The sequence below is a fragment of the Ursus arctos genome, unplaced genomic scaffold (assembly GCF_023065955.2).
Source record: "Ursus arctos isolate Adak ecotype North America unplaced genomic scaffold, UrsArc2.0 scaffold_92, whole genome shotgun sequence".
Classification (NCBI taxonomy): Eukaryota; Metazoa; Chordata; class Mammalia; order Carnivora; family Ursidae; genus Ursus; species Ursus arctos.
This window is the reverse complement of record NW_026623114.1, coordinates 25099-41856: the sequence shown is the minus strand read 5'-3', so window position 1 is coordinate 41856 and position 16758 is coordinate 25099. Positions and strand designations below refer to the sequence as shown.

At 54.9% G+C, this 16758-nt stretch overlaps 1 long non-coding RNA gene across 1 annotated transcript in view; it reads left to right on the top strand.

Annotated features, from left to right (window-relative positions):
• LOC130543282 (uncharacterized) overlaps positions 1-16758 on the top strand; it is a 116157-nt gene that overhangs the window by 76483 nt on the left and 22916 nt on the right. The window contains exon 7 of the long non-coding RNA XR_008958514.1: positions 14384-14469. This is a non-coding gene — a long non-coding RNA (uncharacterized LOC130543282). The remainder of the gene's footprint in view (positions 1-14383; positions 14470-16758) is intronic.

Genomic DNA, 16758 nt, shown 5'->3' with positions numbered 1-16758 from the left:
GACAGATCTTCTGTCCCTCTGTGTCTTCTCCCTCGGGGCCAGAAGTAATTCCAATATTGTTTCCTTTTGTGGCATCACTGATTTTTCGATTCCCCCACCCATGGTCCATTCGTTGGCTTTCTCTCTTTTCCTCGGCTTCCTTCCTTTCCGTCAGCTTGTCTTTGGTGTCCCTGACTCTGTCTTCTGCCTCATTGACCCTGGCCGTTAGAGTGTCCACATGCAATGTAGACTGCATCTCAGTTAGAGCCTTTGGAATTTGGGCCTGATTCGATTTCATTTCTGCACTCTGAGAGTCTCTCGTGTCATTTAGACTTTTTTCAAGCCCAGCTAGCAACTCTATAATTGTCATCCTGAGTTCCAGCTCTGACATCTTACTTAAAACCATATGCATTAGATCAGTGGCCGAGAGGGTTACCTCTGGCTCTTTCTTTTGCCGTGAATCCCTCCCTCTAGTCACTTTTCCCAGAGAAGAATGGATGGGGGAGAGAGAGATTAGGATCTCACAGGGTGGACAAAACAGGGTGAGCCACTTGGTCCCGAGTGTCTGTTGGTCTGTGTGTTGGAAGTCACTAAATCCCAAAATGGTAAAGAAAGCCAAACTCATATATACACAGAAATCAAATTGAATATAGCGACAGGAATCCAAGAATGAAGAATATGTGTATCAAATGTCAATGTAAAAAATGAAAGTTAAGAAAAGATTGAAAAATGAAGAGTTGCTAAAAGAAAAAGAAAAAGTAGTTGGAAAGGGAAAAAAGACAGAAAAAAAAAAACAACAACGAAATGGAAAATGTTGAATGGAGAGAGAAATGAATGATGAGAAAAAGCCTCGAGCTCTAGGTGCTATTTTCCCCTAGCGCTGGAGTTTGGCCGTCCTCTTTGGTCTGTAAACTTGCTGTTCACTTGTTGTTTCACCTCGTTTTCGGGGGGCAGGGGCCTAGTGCCCTGTTTCGCAGGTGTTTTTGCCTGGACGGGGATGCACTGCCCCTTGCCAGGGGGCCCGGTGGGGCTCAGGGTCAGCGGGTTGCTCTGTGTGCCTTGCGTTCCCAGAGGGCTTTCCCCGCCTCTTGAGAGGGTGAGAATAAAAACGGCCGCCCGCATCTGTAGGCGCGGAGGTGTGATGCTGTTGTGCGCCAAGTTGTGTAGACGTCTGCGGTGCTCCCCACACCAAAGCTCCTGGGGGAAGGCGGAGGGTCACAGCATTCCTGTCCTTTGCAGGGCTCCCAGACGGAGAGCTTCTGATCAAGTGGACTCCCCGTCAAGTGACTTCGTGCGAGGAGAGGGATCTCTCCCTTCTCCTCACTTGGGTCTCGAGCAGGAAGCGTAGGCACTGCTCTCACAACAACTGAACCGGAGGGTTATCGGGAATTGGGGCTGGCAGGGGCAGGGGGTCACTGCTGGAGGAGCCTGAGGGGTGTGGAGGGGCTATGCCCAGTGCCAAAGCCGCCGGTTGAGGCTCTGTCCATCCTGCAGCTTCCATGAGCACCCAGTGTGCTTTGGAAATGAGGAGGTCGTGGAATATAGGTGAGGTTCAGTGGGGTGGAACCCGGAGCCGACGACCAGGAGAGAATTCTTGAGACGTCTTTGGTGCAAAACTGGTGGTTTCTGACAGGACCCGTGGCAGATAGAGCTGCTGCCCCGGCTTGTGAGGGGTGGCTGATGATAAGACTATGGGGTTGGGGGAAGGGAAGGGAAAAGGGAGGTTGAGATAATACTTGCATATGTTAAAGAAGACTCCCAAGGTACAGAGGCCTTGCCATTGTCTAGGGAAGGTGGTTTTGCCCTCTAGCAAGGCATGGACATTAAGACGGTTGGGAACTTCCTGGAGGCTGCAGATTAGAAGGACATTTCATTGTATCTACTTTCCCTTCAGGAAGCTAAGTAATTGATAGAAAGGCTTGGTTCTTGTAAAGTGCTAAGACGTTGGGAAACTGAGGGAGACTTAAGTCTTGCAGGATTGTGGTGTCTATAGGTGAACTATTTCTTTGCCCTTTAGGGCAGCCGGGAGTGCCTGAGGAATGTCACGTCCACCCCATGGTGGGGGGTGGGTGTGGGGTGTCAGTTCCGGCTTTGTCCTCCTCAGCTAGCCTTCTCTTGCCTCCTCAGTAAAGGTCCCTCCTGTTCACAGAGGTTCAAGCAGTTCTCGCTGTTGCCACCTAGTGGACATATGGATGAACACATTCAGGTCATGTCTGTGACTCCCTGAGCTGAGCGGCCCTGAGAGGTTGGTTCCTTCCTGCGAGGAGAGGGCCCAAAAAGGATGGACCCGGAGCAAGCAGACAAGTGTGGCCCGGCCGACGCCCCTCTGCTGGCCTGGAAGCAGGACCCGGTTGCTCTACTTAGAAGCTGAGTTCTAGAGCAAGAGGGGCTGGAGTGGCTGGGGTGTGTCCCGGGACGGGGTCTGGATGAGGGGTGTTCCAGGACGGGGGGTGGGGGTGGGGTGGGGGGGCAGGGCTGCTTGTGGAGGGAGGATCCATGAGGGCGGTAGGGACAGGCTCTCCCGTGCTCCACGGGTCCCGCCCAGGTAGCCTGGTGGCCTCAGTGCTGGCTTGTCTTCCTCGTGATTTCAGGGTTCATCTCTAGTCTCCGGGGACCCTCCTTTCCCGAGCAAGGCTCCACGGAAAGAAAGAGAGTATAGCTAGAGGACCCTGCAGCCAATACTCCCAACAATGGGACTAGCGTGTGTTCCAGAAATTGTGCTTTTAGGAAACAGCCCTAAAGCAGAAGAGATTTACGGCACATTGTACTCTTCACTTTAAGGAGGAGACTCAAAGAATTGGAGAGGTCTCAGTTGTTGGGCAGGTGGTGCTGCTGAGTAAATGATGTGTAGCCCCTGAAAATGCAGAAGGGGACAGGAGAGGAGTAGCAGTGCCTGTCCACTGTGGGGACCTCAGGCCGAACAAGAGCCCAGCTGTGGAACCCTCCCTGCCCCACCCTGTCCCCCACACAGGCAAACCCCCTCCCCCGCTCTCACTCACCCATACACTCCGAGGGAAAGGACTGGAAGAGGGACGCCATGTGTTATGGGCTATCATGGTAGAAGGTAGAAGGAATGTGTCTTCCTTTCTTCATATTTACATCACTCTTTTGCTACCAAAACGTAATCTGGCTGAAACCTTAGAGAACTTTTAAATTACCTGATATGTTTGTAATAAAGAGGAAGATTTAATATGCAGTCTTAATATTTTTATAACATGCACATTAGAATCATTGAAACCTGGCCTATCCAGGAAAATGAAAGATTTTGAAGGTGTCTCCTGGACCCAGAGATTTCTGGCTCCTGGGTCACACTTACAAAAGGGAAGCCTATCCCAGATCATGAAAACATTTCATTTTGGGGCTTCACATGCGCAGTATTGTATCAGCAATATTCCTTTGTAGTGAAAAGGGTTTTTTTTTTGTTTGTTTCTGTTTTTGTTTTTCTGTGTTTGTTTGTTTTTTAAGAGAAAAAAAGCTGAAAAAAAAATGAATCACTCATAGGTTACGTAGCTAGATACAAAAAGGCCACACTGCCTGATCCCACACACATGAAAACCCAGAAGAAGTAACTCACAGAGGCGGAGATGAGAGGGGAGCCATGGCTACAGGGACTGGGCTGAGGGAATGAGCAGTATCTGACGAGTGGCACGGGAGTGTCTGGGAGGGAAATATTGTAGAAGGACAGGTTGTGAAACACTGTGTACCTAATGACACCTGGAGGTACAGTTTAAAAGGATCAGAGTAAAATTCCATGAAAACTCAATTTATCCTTTATTTATAGACCAGGATGTATTAAGCTATGAAATAGGTGCATGAACAACGCAAAAATTAGAAACACTGGAATGACAGGGGAGGGTAAGCCATCCTTTGGGGATTCAGCTAGCAGGAACTGCTGCTCCGGGGCCGAGGCCGTATGCTCCACTGAGAGAGATGGTAGGCGGCGCCCTTCGGCAAGCCCGATAACTGGTGCTGTAGCCTGCTTGGACTCCTGGGCTGCCAAAGGTGCAGGTGGCTCTTGGAGCTGCTGACAGGGAGTCAGAGCTCTGTGTATATCCTCCGCTGGCTCTGAGAAGGCAAGTGACATCAGGGGCCCTTCAGGGACCTCCATAGTTAGTGCCGCAGCGTGCGCGGGCACCGGGGCTGCCAAAGGTGCAGGTGGGTCTTCAAGCTCCTGACAGGGAGTCAGAGCGCTGAGTATATCCTGCCGTGGCTCTGAAATGGGAGGTGTCATCACGGGCTCTTCAGGGACCTCCATGGCTGGTGCCGGAGCCTGCTCAGGCTCCCGTGCTTTCAAAGGTGCAGGTGACTCTTCTTGCACCTGAGAGAGGGTCAGCGCCCTGAGTATATCCTCTGCTGGCTCTGATATGGGACGTGGCCTAAGGGGCTCCTCAGGGACCTCTGTAGCTGGTGCTGCAGGCTGCTCGGGTTCCGGTGCTGCCAAGGGCGGAGGTGGCTCTTGGAGCTCCTGACAGGGAGTCAGAGCAGTGAGTATGTCCTGCGCCGGCTCTGACAGGGCAGGTGGCATCAGGGGCCCTTCAGGGACCTCCAGAGCTAGTGCTGCAGCGTGCGCGGGCGCCGGGGCTGCAAAAGGTGCAGGTGACTCTTCTAGCTCCCGACAGAGAGTCCGAGTTGTGAGTATAGCCTCCGCTGGCTCTGACATGTCACGTGGCCAAAGGGGCTCTTCAGGGACCTGCATAGGTAGGACTGGAGCCAGCTCGGGCTCCGGGGCTGCCAAGGGCGCAGGTGGCTCTTGGAGCTTCTGACAGGGAGTCAGAGCTGTTTGTATCTCCTGCGCCGTCTTCGACAGGGCAGGTGGCATCAGGGGCCTTTCAGGGACCTCCATAGCTGGAGCTGGAGCCTGCTCGGGCTCTGGGGCTGCCATAGATGCCAGTGGCTCTTGCAGCTCATGACCGTTCGTCAGAGCTGTGAGTGTATCCTCCGCTTCCTCTGACATGGCAAGTGGCATCGGGGGCCCTTCAGGAACCTCCATAGTTGGTGCTGCAGCGTGCGTGGGCGCCGGGGCTGCGAAAAGTGCCGGTCGGTCTTCAAGCTCCTGACAGGGAGTCAGAGCTGGGAGTATATCATCTGTGGGCTGTGACATGAGACGTGGCCCAAGGGGCTCTTCAGGGACCTCCGAAGCTGGTGCTGCAGGCTGCTCGGGCTCCGGCGCTGCCAAGAGCGGAGGTGGCTCTTGGAGCTCCTGACAGGGAGTCAGAGCAGTGAGCATGTCCTGCGCCGGCTCCGACAGGGCAGGTGGCATCAGGGGCCCTTCAGGGACCTCCATAGTTAGTGTTGCAGCATGCGCGGGTGCTCGGGCTGCGAAAGCAGGTGGGTCTTCAAGATCCTGACATGCTGTCAGAGCTTTGAGTATATCCTGCCGTGGCCCTGAAATGGGAGCTGTCATCACGCGCTCTTCAGCGACCTCCATGGCTGGTGCCGGAGCCTGCTCAGGCTCCCGCACTGTCAAAGGTGCAGGTGACTCTTCTTGCACCTGAGAGAGGGTCAGAGCCCTGAGTATATCCTCTGTTGGCTCTGATATGGGACGTGGCCTAAGGGGCTCTTCAGGGACTTCCGTAGCTGGCGCTGCACGCTGCTCGGGTTCCGGTGCTGCCAAGGGTGGAGGTGGCCCTTGGAGCTCCTGACAGGGACTCAGAGCAGTGAGTATGTCCTGCGCCGGCTCCGACAGGGCAGGTGGCATCAGGGGCCCTTCAGGGACCTCCATAGTTGGTGCTGCAGCGTGTGTGGGCGCCGGGGCTGCAAAAAGTGCAGGCCGGTCTTCAAGCTCTTCACAGGGAGTCAGAGCTGTGAGTGTATCATCTGTTGGCTGTGACGTGAGACGTGGCCTACGGGGCTCTTCAGGGACCTCCGAATCTGGTGCTGCAGGCTTCTCGGGCTCCGGCGCAGCCAAGGCCGGAGGTGGCTCTTGGAGCTGCTGACAGGGGGTCAGAGTGCTGTGTACATCCTCCGGTGGCTCAGACATGGCAAGTGGCATCAGGGGCCCTTCAGGGACCTCCGTAGCTAGTGCTGCAGCGTGCGCGGATGCTGGGGCTGCGAAAAGTACAGGGCGGTCCTCAAGCTCCTGACAGGGAGTCAGAGCTGGGAGTATATCCTCTGTTGGCTGTGACATGGGACGCGGCCTAAGGGGCTCTTCAGGGACCTCCGAAGGTGGTGCTGCAGGCTGCTCGGGCTCCGGTGCTGCCAAGGCCGGACGTGGCTCCTGGAGCTCCTGAGAGGGAGTCAGAGCAGTGAGTATGTCCTGCGCCGTCTCCGACAGGGCAGGTGGCATCAGGGTCCCCTCAGGGACCTCCATAGGTAGTGCTGGAGCCTGCTCGGGCTCCAGGCTTTCCAAAGGTGCAGGTGACTCTTGTAGCTCCCGACAGAGAGTCAGAGCTGGGAGTATATCCTGCCGTGGCTCTGAAATGGCAGGTGTCATCACGGGCTCTTCAGGGACCTCCATGGCTGGTGCCGGAGCCTGCTCAGATTCCCGCACTGTCAAAGGTGCAGGTGACCTTTCTAGCACCTGACAGAGAGTCAGAGCTGTGAGTATATCCTCCGCTGGGTCTGACATGTCACGTGGCCTGAGGGGCTCTTGAGGGACCTCCATAGCTAGGACTGCAGCCTCCTCGGGCTCCGGGGCTGCCAAGGGCGCAGGTGGCTCTTGGAGCTTCTGACAGGGAGTCAGAGCTGTGAGTATGTCCTGCGCCGGCTCTGACAGGGCAGGTGGCATCAGGGGCCCTTCAGGGACCTCCATAGCTGGAGCAGGAGCCTGCTCGGGCTCTGGGGCTGCCATAGATGCCAGTGGCTCTTGCAGCTCATGACCGTTCGTCAGAGCTGTGAGTGTATCCTCCGCTTCCTCTGACATGGCAAGTGGCATAAGGGACCCTTCAGGGACCTCCAGAGCTAGTGCTGCAGCGTGCGTGGGCGCTGGGGCTGCGAAAGGTGCAGGTGGGTCTTCAAGCTCCTGATAGGGAGTCAGAGCTGGGAGTATATCCTCTGTTGGCTGTGACATGGGACGCGGCCTAAGGGGCTCTTCAGGGACCTCTGAAGGTGGTGCTGCAGGCTGCTCGGGCTCCGGCGCTGCCAAGGCCGGACGTGGCTCCTGGAGCTCCTGAGAGGGAGTCAGAGCAGTGAGTATGTCCTGCGCCGTCTCCGACAGGGCAGGTGGCATCAGGGTCCCCTCAGGGACCTCCATAGGTAGTGCTGGAGCCTGCTCGGGCTCCAGGCTTTCCAAAGGTGCAGGTGACTCTTGTAGCTCCCGACAGAGAGTCAGAGCTGGGAGTATATCCTGCCGTGGCTCTGACGTGGGAGGTGTCATCTCGGGCTCTTCAGGGACCTCCGTGGCTGGTGCTGGGGCCTGCTGAGGCTCCTGGCTTTCCAAGGGTGCAGGTGACTCTTGGACGTCCTCACGGTGGATCAGAGCTCTGACCACCAGCTGCACTGGGCCCGACAGGACAGATGACGTCCCTGCTCTTTTGAGTTGCTGAGCTCCAGCAGCAGTGATGGGATTTTCCAGCTCAGGCTCTGAAGCTGCATCAGGCACCACAGTGGGAGCTGGGACTAGCTTTCGGCGCGGTTGCGGATCTCGCTGTGGGGCTGCTGCTGTCGCTCCAAGAAGAGAAAGTATGGTCATCATGATTGTCTTTCCATGTCCCTTCCAAATGAAGGCAACTTTGCCCACCACTCAGTATTGTCTAAGAACCCATCCCTGGGTGGTCTCCCCAAACTGTAGCCCATGGGGACAGTGATCTGAGACCACTCCTTGCTCCCAGCCACACTGCAGTCTGTGGAGGCTTGCTCTGTGTGGCCCACTCTCTCCCCTCCACAGGCCTCCATCAGTCACCCCCAGTCCTCCTCACCCCCAGCCTCCGGCTCAGCGGGCTCGAGGTGTCGCAGCCGAGAGAGGAGGAGCCAGGCACGTTGCTCCAGGTCTGAGCCTGGCACGAGGAACCCTACGTATGCCAGTAGTGTCTTTAGGCAGGGAAATTCCGGGGGCTGGAAGAAATCTTCAGGGTAGTGGTCCAGCCAGGTGCCCAGGATGGAGGAGATGACCCTGGGGAGAGACAGGTGGGCAGAGGAGTCAGAGGACAGGGCACCTCCCACGCGGATGCCCCAGGGAGCCCCTGTCGGAACCTGGGCCCCTGGGTCCCCGGCTCCTGGCTGTCAGAGCCCATTCCTACTCCATGTCCACCTGTGATGTGGCAGAGCTGCCTGAGGCAGGCCTGGTCACTGAGGAGGGGCTGGCCCAAAGCCTCTGTGAGTGGGAGTCCTTGACCCCTGGTGTGACCATTTCTGTCCTCCAAGCGGAAGCTGGACACCCTGCTCAGTCTCCCTGCCCACTTGCCGCGTGACTTGCACTGCATGTGGGCAGGGAGGGGTGGCGTGTCTGGCGTGGTCATTGCTATGACTATCCAATCAAGGAGGGAACTAAGGGACTCTGTCCCATCCCTGGCCTTCCCAGGACCCTCCCGATACCGCCCACTTCCCCTCCCGTGCCTACGTGCTGCCTCGTTCAGTAGGTGCCAGGAGAGGGTGTCCTTGCGTGGACACTAATCTCCCACTGGCTGGGGGACGTCCAGTCCCCGGGCCCTCCCTGGGTCTCCTGAGTACCTGCTGAGCACCCAGTGTCGACGTTCCACCAGATGTGTGGAAGCCACGCCCTTTGTTCTGGGTCCCAGGATTAGGGTAGAGACAGGGCTGAGAGGCGGCGGGGATGGGGAATGACTCTGTTAGGGGCTGAGGCGGCCCTCCAGCCCGCTCTGCTCTCCCACAGTGCCCACACCCCACCCAGGGCTCTCCAGGCCCCCTTTCCTCTTCTGCAGAAGCAGCCCTCAGACCTGGACCCTCTCACAGGAATGGCCGATGTGTGGGATGAGGGTCCAGCAGCCCCCAGATCACAGTCCCCTCGCTGCCCTCTCGAAGAAGGAAGGGCCCTGTGCATTAGCCAAAGCTCACTCACGTGCCCCGCTGCTCCTGGTCTCCGCCGATCTCGTCCCAGGAAGAGAGGACGCATCCGTAGCTAGAGGAGGCCGGAGGGGTGGTGGGGGGATCGCATGAAATGCCCTGTGAACCCTCCCTCTCATCGTATCTAGTGTCACTGTCTGACTGCCGACTAGAATGGAGCCCTGGGGTGCTCCCGGGTGCTGTCTGCTGTGTGCGTGGGATCACAGTCAGCGCCCAGGGAAGCGTCTGCAGGTCTGCACCTAGAAGGGCATCCATCCTTTATGCTCGATGAATGAAAGGGCCCCCACCAGCCCCATCCCAGAGAGCTGAGTGGGCCTGGGGCCCCCTGCTCATGCCCGGGCATGCCTGCTCTGGTCTCACCCAGGACACAGACCCCAGATGGAGTGTCAGATGTCCTTTTCCAAGGGGAAAAGAGCCCAGCTCAAGACCGTGGTGACGGTGAGGGCTGAGGCAGAGGCTTCTTCATGGGGAGCGGGACGATGATCCACGAGCACGACCACAGCCCCCGTAGAGGACCTTTCCACAGGGCCAGGCGCCCAGGTGTCCTTACCCTCCAGGACCCCACTGAGTCCCTGTAATAACTCTGCCCCAGTCCGAGGAGCCCACTGAGGCTCCGCGAAGTTGGGTGGCATTCCCCAGACTCCCAGGCAGGAGGTGGGCAAATCCCACTGGGCTGTGGAGGGGCAGGGTGCTCACCTTGTCACCAGCTGGTCCAGCACCTCCTGGGTGGTAGCATAAGCTCTGTATGTGGCCAGGAACATGGAGACGTAGCTGAGGTCTCCGTCTAGGAAGGCGGGCAGCAGGTGTTCTACTCGCTTCTTCAGCAGCTCTGCCCGTTGGGGCCGCACCACGCAGCTCCCATTGCTCTTCACGGTTGAGGCCTTTCTAGCCTGAGGTGGGACAGGGGAGACATGCGGTCTTCACTGCGGTCACCAGGAGGGTTGGGGGTTGGAGCCCAGAGCAAACCCCCAGGCTCTCGGTGACGTAGGCAAAGAGGTGGGACAGGAGGGCCCACAGTAGACAAAAGGAGCAAGGTGCCTGGCTGGTTCCGTGGGTTCAGGGTCCGCCTCTTGGTTTCGGCTGAGCTCCTGATGCGCGCGTCCTGAGATCGAGTCCGTCGTCAGGCTTCGCACTTAGGGCAGGGTCTGCTTGAGGATCCTGTCTCTCCCTCTGTGTCTCCAACCCCCGTCTCTGTCTCTGTCTCTGTCTCTGTCTCTGTCTGTCTCTCAAAAACATAACTCGTGCAATCTCTTTAGGGAAAAAGGAGAATGGCAACAATACGGGGATGTGAGGTGGGGGGTGTGTGAATGGACGTCGGTATCTCAGGTCAGATCGTCAGCGGAGTATTGACAGCCGCTCCCTGCACTAACGGCATCGTCCCTGTGATTTCTGACGATGTATGTCAGGCTTGAGAACACAGAGACTGTTTCATGGGTGGGGGTGCTCGGGATTTTAGGGCACGTAGGATGTTCCGTGCAGCGCTGTGAGTTGGCAACAGAAGGGAATCACATGAACGTCCTGCCTCTGTGAAGGGCTCAGTGGCTGCGGTAACGGATGGGCCTTCTGGAATGTTGTGCAGCACAAGGAGGCGCCTGCTCCGGACCCTGGAGGGGCCCCAGGGATGGGTTCCTTCACAACCAAAGGGCAGAGCAATAGGCATAGTACCATGAGCCCCAGGCCCCTTTGGGGAAAAGTCTCCCAGCTCAGCAGGATCTCGAGCAAGGGATGAGAGGTGGTTTAAGGTCGCTTTTCTGATATTCGTACAGATATGTGGATAGGGACTGTGCATGGGGCCAAGGCCGTTGGCAGGGCCCTGACGGCAGGTTTGGGGAGGAGATGGGGATCCAGGTTCACATGGGAGCCAGGAGTCCAGGAGGGAGCCCCGAGGAGCCCAGAGGCTGGTTTCTGGGATCTGGGTCCCTTTGTGCCGCATCGGTGCCCTGGGTGCTGGGTCCCTCCGGCACCTCCACTCACCCTGAGCCAGCGCTGGACTTTGTTGGCAGTAGGGGACTCCTTCCTGTCCTTCAAGGAGGTGGGGCAGGGGATCCCATCGTTCAGCTCCTGCCCTGTCTCCTGTGTGGAGCTCTGTAAAGACAGTGCCCGGCAGCCAGGCGGGAGGCCTCGGAGGTCTGTCTGGCTGCCTTTGCTGGTCCTCAGACCCAGGGGACTCCCTTGCAGACCCACCACACCCCAGGATGCACGCAGCTCCACCATGGAGAGAAAAGTGACACAGCTCGAGGGCCTTGGATTCACTCTGGCCCTGGTGAGAGGCACCTCAGGAATCCTCTTTCCACCCTGCCCACCGTGGCATCGGTGTGAGCATGAAGGCATCCCCAGGGTATCCACTGCCCTGCAACCTCCTCCAGCCCAGGGCGGGACCTCCCCCACATACCCCTCTTTCCCTGAAACTGGGGGGATGGGGCTGCCCAGGGATGGCTCGGAGAGGTGGCGTGGCCTGGCCTGGCCTGGCCTGGCCTAGGCCGCTCAGTATTACCTTCCGGCACCTCCTGGCAAAGGCCCTGCGGCGTCGGGGGCGCGGGTTGAGCCAGTGTCTGCAGCAGGTGAAAAGTCCCTCAGCCCGGGGTTTCTGGAAGCCAGAGCCCCGGAAAATGGGCACGCAGCAAGAGAACATCTTTCGCTATCGAATGTCTCTGGCCAAGTGAGCCTGATACGGGACCGCACTAGAATGTGGGTGCCTGGTGACCGGGGTTCCAAGTTCTGTGGGGGTCGGTTATCAGGGAAGTGACTTCACTTCCTGGGATCCCCTCCCCGAGTCCACACCTGGACTAGCACCTACACAAACAGTGCTCTGGGCTGCCGACTGCTCATCCCCTTTCTGCGTGCCATGCCACATGCGTACCCGGTGACACCAACACAACCCTCTCCGCAGGCCCTAGGGAAGGTCTGGGTGCAGCCAGGGCCCCAGCTTAGAAACACCCCGGGCTCTGACGCAAGTCTCCATCTTCCCTGTTTGGGACCCCGGAGAAGCCGTTGTGCCCGTCAGGGATGGTCTGTGTCTTGCCTGTGCGATAGGGATTTTTCCAGCGGACTTCTTGCGGAAGTCCACAGGCATAGGTGGGATACCATCTAAGAAATTGGGGGAGTGGTGTCCCACGTAGGGAATACCTGCCACCACATTTTCTTCCTTTCTCACCTTCTCTGAGTCTGTAGCTCCTCCGATGCCACCCACAGTCCCTATTGTGTTGTGTGTGTATCTGTGCACATGTGTGGGCCCCAATACTCGTATTGTGCAGGCCCAGAAGATGAGAGTCCCACCTAGGGGTGGATGGGAAATAGCTTTCCCAGGTCTTAGGCTTTCTAATTTCCAAGGCAAACCCTGCAGAAGGCATTGGAGCCTTGGCTTAGAGGGGCTGAGCCCACCCTTACCCCTAGACGCTGCCAGTCGTGTGTCACGAGCCATCCCTCCTTTCCTCTGGGTGTCCTGCGGGCAGGGGTGCCGTCAGTGGGTTGCCCTGGCCTGGGCTCCTCCTCAGACGGGTACGTGCTGGGATGCCTCCTGCCTGGGATGTCGATGCTTCTTCTCATCACCCCCATACCATGTGCAGGTCTACAGCCAGTTCCAAAGCACAACCTCTTCCCGAGCTCCCAGTGAGTAGCTAGGTTCAGCCACGGCCCCACCGTTAAGGACACTCGGAGAGCTGGGTTCAGGCCTGGTTCTGCCTTCTTACCAGTCTGTGATTCTGGGCAAGGCACGGACCCTGCTGGGGTCTTCCCCTTGTTGCAGAGGCTGTCTCTTACGTAACTGATTTTCTTTTATTTGAAAGATTTTCTGTGTTGGTTTGAGAGACAGAGTGTGGGGGGTGGGGAGGATAGAGGGAGAGGGGAGACAGAATCTCAAGCCGACTCTGTGCTGAGTGTGATGCGCAACGCTGGTCTTGATCCCAAGACCCTGAGTTCGTGACCTGAGTCCAGATCACGAGTCGGAGGCGTAAGCAACTGAGCCACCCAGGCGCCCTGGCAAAAGAACACTTTCGATATATTTCCAGGCAATGCAGGGAAGTGACTAGTGCAAGGGGGAAGACAAACATGAGGGACTCTGCATTTCCCTAACTTACTGCCTAAAGAGATTTCATTTCTAGTCTACGGGTCAGGAATGTAGAACACAGGCGAAGCTCAGCCATTTCCATGAGTTGGAGACAGCAAGGTGGAAGTTTGGAGAAGTCAATATGGCTGTGGTTTACAGTACAGAATACTGAGGAGAGCTGCACAGAGAATGAGGACCTCAGAAAGCCATCTAGGATCACTTTTGAGTTTTCACAGAATTCCTCAGTAGGGCACATGTGTGAGGAACGTAGGTGGCGTGGGGAAAATAATAGTCCAGGGGAAGCAGAGAGGAAAATGTCACTAGCCTTCACACACAATCAGGAAAAGTCTGTGCTACCGGCAGCAGGCAGAGTGGAAAACCTCGTAATTCGTGGGACATTGCAAAGAGAGCTCAGAATACCAACAGAACAGTAGCAAAATACATTGAAGACTACTGTGATACCACCTAACAAACCTTTGGAAAGCTAGTCTGGAAGGATAAAATAGTTTTCCAGGAACCTCCCCATCAGAACAATCCTCAAGGGTATGTGTAGAAATATAAGCCATAGTTAATATCTAACAATTAAATTCACGATAGCTGCCTTCCAACAAAAGATTACCAGGATGCAAAGAAGGAGAAAAGTTCACCTCGTACTGAGGAGAAAGATTAAACAATAGAAACCTACCCAGAAATGAAAAAGACGATGGAAGTATTGCACATGGACATTCAAACCACTGTTAGAAAGAGGTTTTATATACGTAAGAATGTACACAAAGGATGAAGTGAAACAGAGATATAGAAAATATGAAAACAAGGAAAACCCAACTTCTGGAGCTGAACAGTAGCACGTCTAAGATGAAAAATGTAGTAGATGGCCTTTCTTTCACGTTAAACACTAAATAGCAAAAAGAGAGAGAGAGAGAGAGAACGTGAATGTATGATGATTGCAGTTGTCCAGAATAAAGCAGAGAAAAGGAAGGGTGCAAACCACGCCCTGCACACAAACACTAGAGTATGTGTGAGCTTTGTAGCAATTTCACGCGGCCTGGTAGATAAGAAATTGGCTGAGGTACAGAAAAAAACTGTTTGAAGAAGTAATGTCTGATTATGATCTGAATTGTATGAACCCTCTACACCCAGAGATTCAAGAATTCAGGAGTCCAGCCAACAAAACCCCCAAACATAAAGATCATGAAAAAAACCCTCCTTATCAACCTACATCCCAATAAAATTCCTTCAGACCAATGATAAAGAAAAAAATCTAAAAAGCAGATGGAGATGAGTCCATTGTGTTACCTGTCACGTCCCTAATTCTGTAGATGGTCTCTGTTTCTTTCTGGTCTGTGGTACTCTTGGAGTGTCTCTTCACTTACAGGATCCCCTTCCTTTTTCTTGCAGGGTGGTTTAGCGGCCAAATCCTTTGAGTTTCTTTTTGTCCTGGAAGCTCTTCATCTCTGCTCCTATTCAGAATGACTCCTTGCTGGGTAAAGTATTCTTGGCTGCATGTTTTTCGCATTTAGTACCCTGACTCGATCACACCAGCCCTTTCTGGTGTGCCAGATCTCTGTGGATAGGTATGTGGCTAGTCTAATGTGCTTACCCCTCTTGGTGAAGACCCTCTTGTCTCAAGCTGCTTTCAGGATTTTCTCTTTATGTCTGAAATTGCAAACGTCACTAGTATATGTTAGGGTGTTCCTCTATTCTTGTGGATTTGGGGAAGAGTCCTCTCTACCTCTTGGACTTGAATGCCTGTTTCCCTCCCAGATTAGGGAAGTTCTCAGCTAAGATCTACACAGATAGATCTTCTGTCCCTCTGTGTCTTCTCCCTCGGGGCCAGAAGTAATTCCAATATTGTTTCCTTTTGTGGCATCACTGATTTTTCGATTCTTCCACCCATGGTCCATTCGTTGGCTTTCTCTCTTTTCCTCAGCTTCCTTCCTTTCCATCAGCTTGTCTTTGGTGTCACTGACTCTGTCTTCTGCCTCATTGACCCTGGCCGTTAGAGCATCCACATCCAATGTAGACTGCATCTCAGTTAGAGCCTTTGGAATTTGGGCCTGATTCGATTTCATTTCTGCACTATGAGAGTCTCTCGTGTCATTTAGACTTTTCAAGCCCAGCTAGCAACTCTGTAATTGTCATCCTGAGTTCCAGCTCTGACATCTTACTTAAAACCGTATGCATTAGATCAGTGGCCGAGAGGGTTACCTCTGGCTCTTTCTTTTGCCGTGAATCCCTCCCTCTAGTCACTTTTCCCAGAGAAGAATGGATGGGGGAGAGAGAGATTAGGATCTCACAGGGTGGACAAAACAGGGTGAGCCACTTGGTCCCGAGTGTCTGTTGGTCTGTGTGTTGGAAGTCACTAAATCCCAAAATGGTAAAGAAAGCCAAACTCATATATACACAGAAATCAAATTGAATATAGCGACAGGAATCCAAGAATGAAGAATATGTGTATCAAATGTCAATGTAAAAAATGAAAGTTAAGAAAAGATTGAAAAATGAAGAGTTGCTAAAAGAAAAAGAAAAAGTAGTTGGAAAGGGAAAAAAGACAGAAAAAAAAAAAAAAAACGAAATGGAAAATGTTGAATGGAGAGAGAAATGAATGATGAGAAAAAGCCTCGAGCTCTAGGTGCTATTTTCCCCTAGCGCTGGAGTTTGGCCGTCCTCTTTGGTCTGTAAACTTGCTGTTCACTTGTTGTTTCACCTTGTTTTCGGGGGGCAGGGGCCTAGTGCCCTGTTTCGCAGGTGTTTTTGCCTGGACGGGGATGCACTGCCCCTTGCCAGGGGGCCCGGTGGGGCTCAGGGTCAGCGGGTTGCTCTGTGTGCCTTGCGTTCCCAGAGGGCTTTCCCCGCCTCTTGAGAGGGTGAGAATAAAAACGGCCGCCCGCATCTGTAGGCGCGGAGGTGTGATGCTGTTGTGCGCCAAGTTGTGTAGACGTCTGCGGTGCTCCCCACACCAAAGCTCCTGGGGGAAGGCGGAGGGTCACAGCATTCCTGTCCTTTGCAGGGCTCCCAGACGGAGAGATTCTGATCAAGTGGACTCCCCGTCAAGTGACTTCGTGTGAGGAGAGGGATCTCTCCCTTCTCCTCACTTGGGTCTCGAGCAGGAAGCGTAGGCACCGCTCTCACAACAACTGAACCGGAGGGTTATCGGGAATTGGGGCTGGCAGAGGCAGGGGGTCACTGCTGGAGGAGCCTGAGGGGTGTGGAGGGGCTATGCCCAGTGCCAAAGCCGCCGGTTGAGGCTCTGTCCATCCTGCAGCTTCCATGAGCACCCAGTGTGCTTTGGAAATGAGGAGGTCGTGGAATATAGGTGAGGTTCAGTGGGGTGGAACCCGGAGCCGACGACCAGGAGAGAATTCTTGAGACGTCTTTGGTGCAAAACTGGTGGTTTATGACAGGACCAGTGGCAGATAGAGCTGCTGCCCCGGCTTGTGAGGGGTGGCTGATGATAAGACTATGGGGTTGGGGGAAGGGAAGGGAAAAGGGAGGTTGAGATAATACTTGCATATGTTAAAGAAGACTCCCAAGGTACAGAGGCCTTGCCATTGTCTAGGGAAGGTGGTTTTGCCCTCTAGCAAGGCATGAACATTAAGACGGTTGGGAACTTCCTGGAGGCTGCAGATTAGAAGGACATTTCATTGTATCTACTTTCCCTTCAGGAAGCTAAGTAATTGATAGAAAGGCTTGGTTCTTGGAAAGTGCTAAGACATTGGGAGACTGAGGGAGCCTTAAGTCTTGCAGGATTGTGGTGTCTATAGGTGAACTAT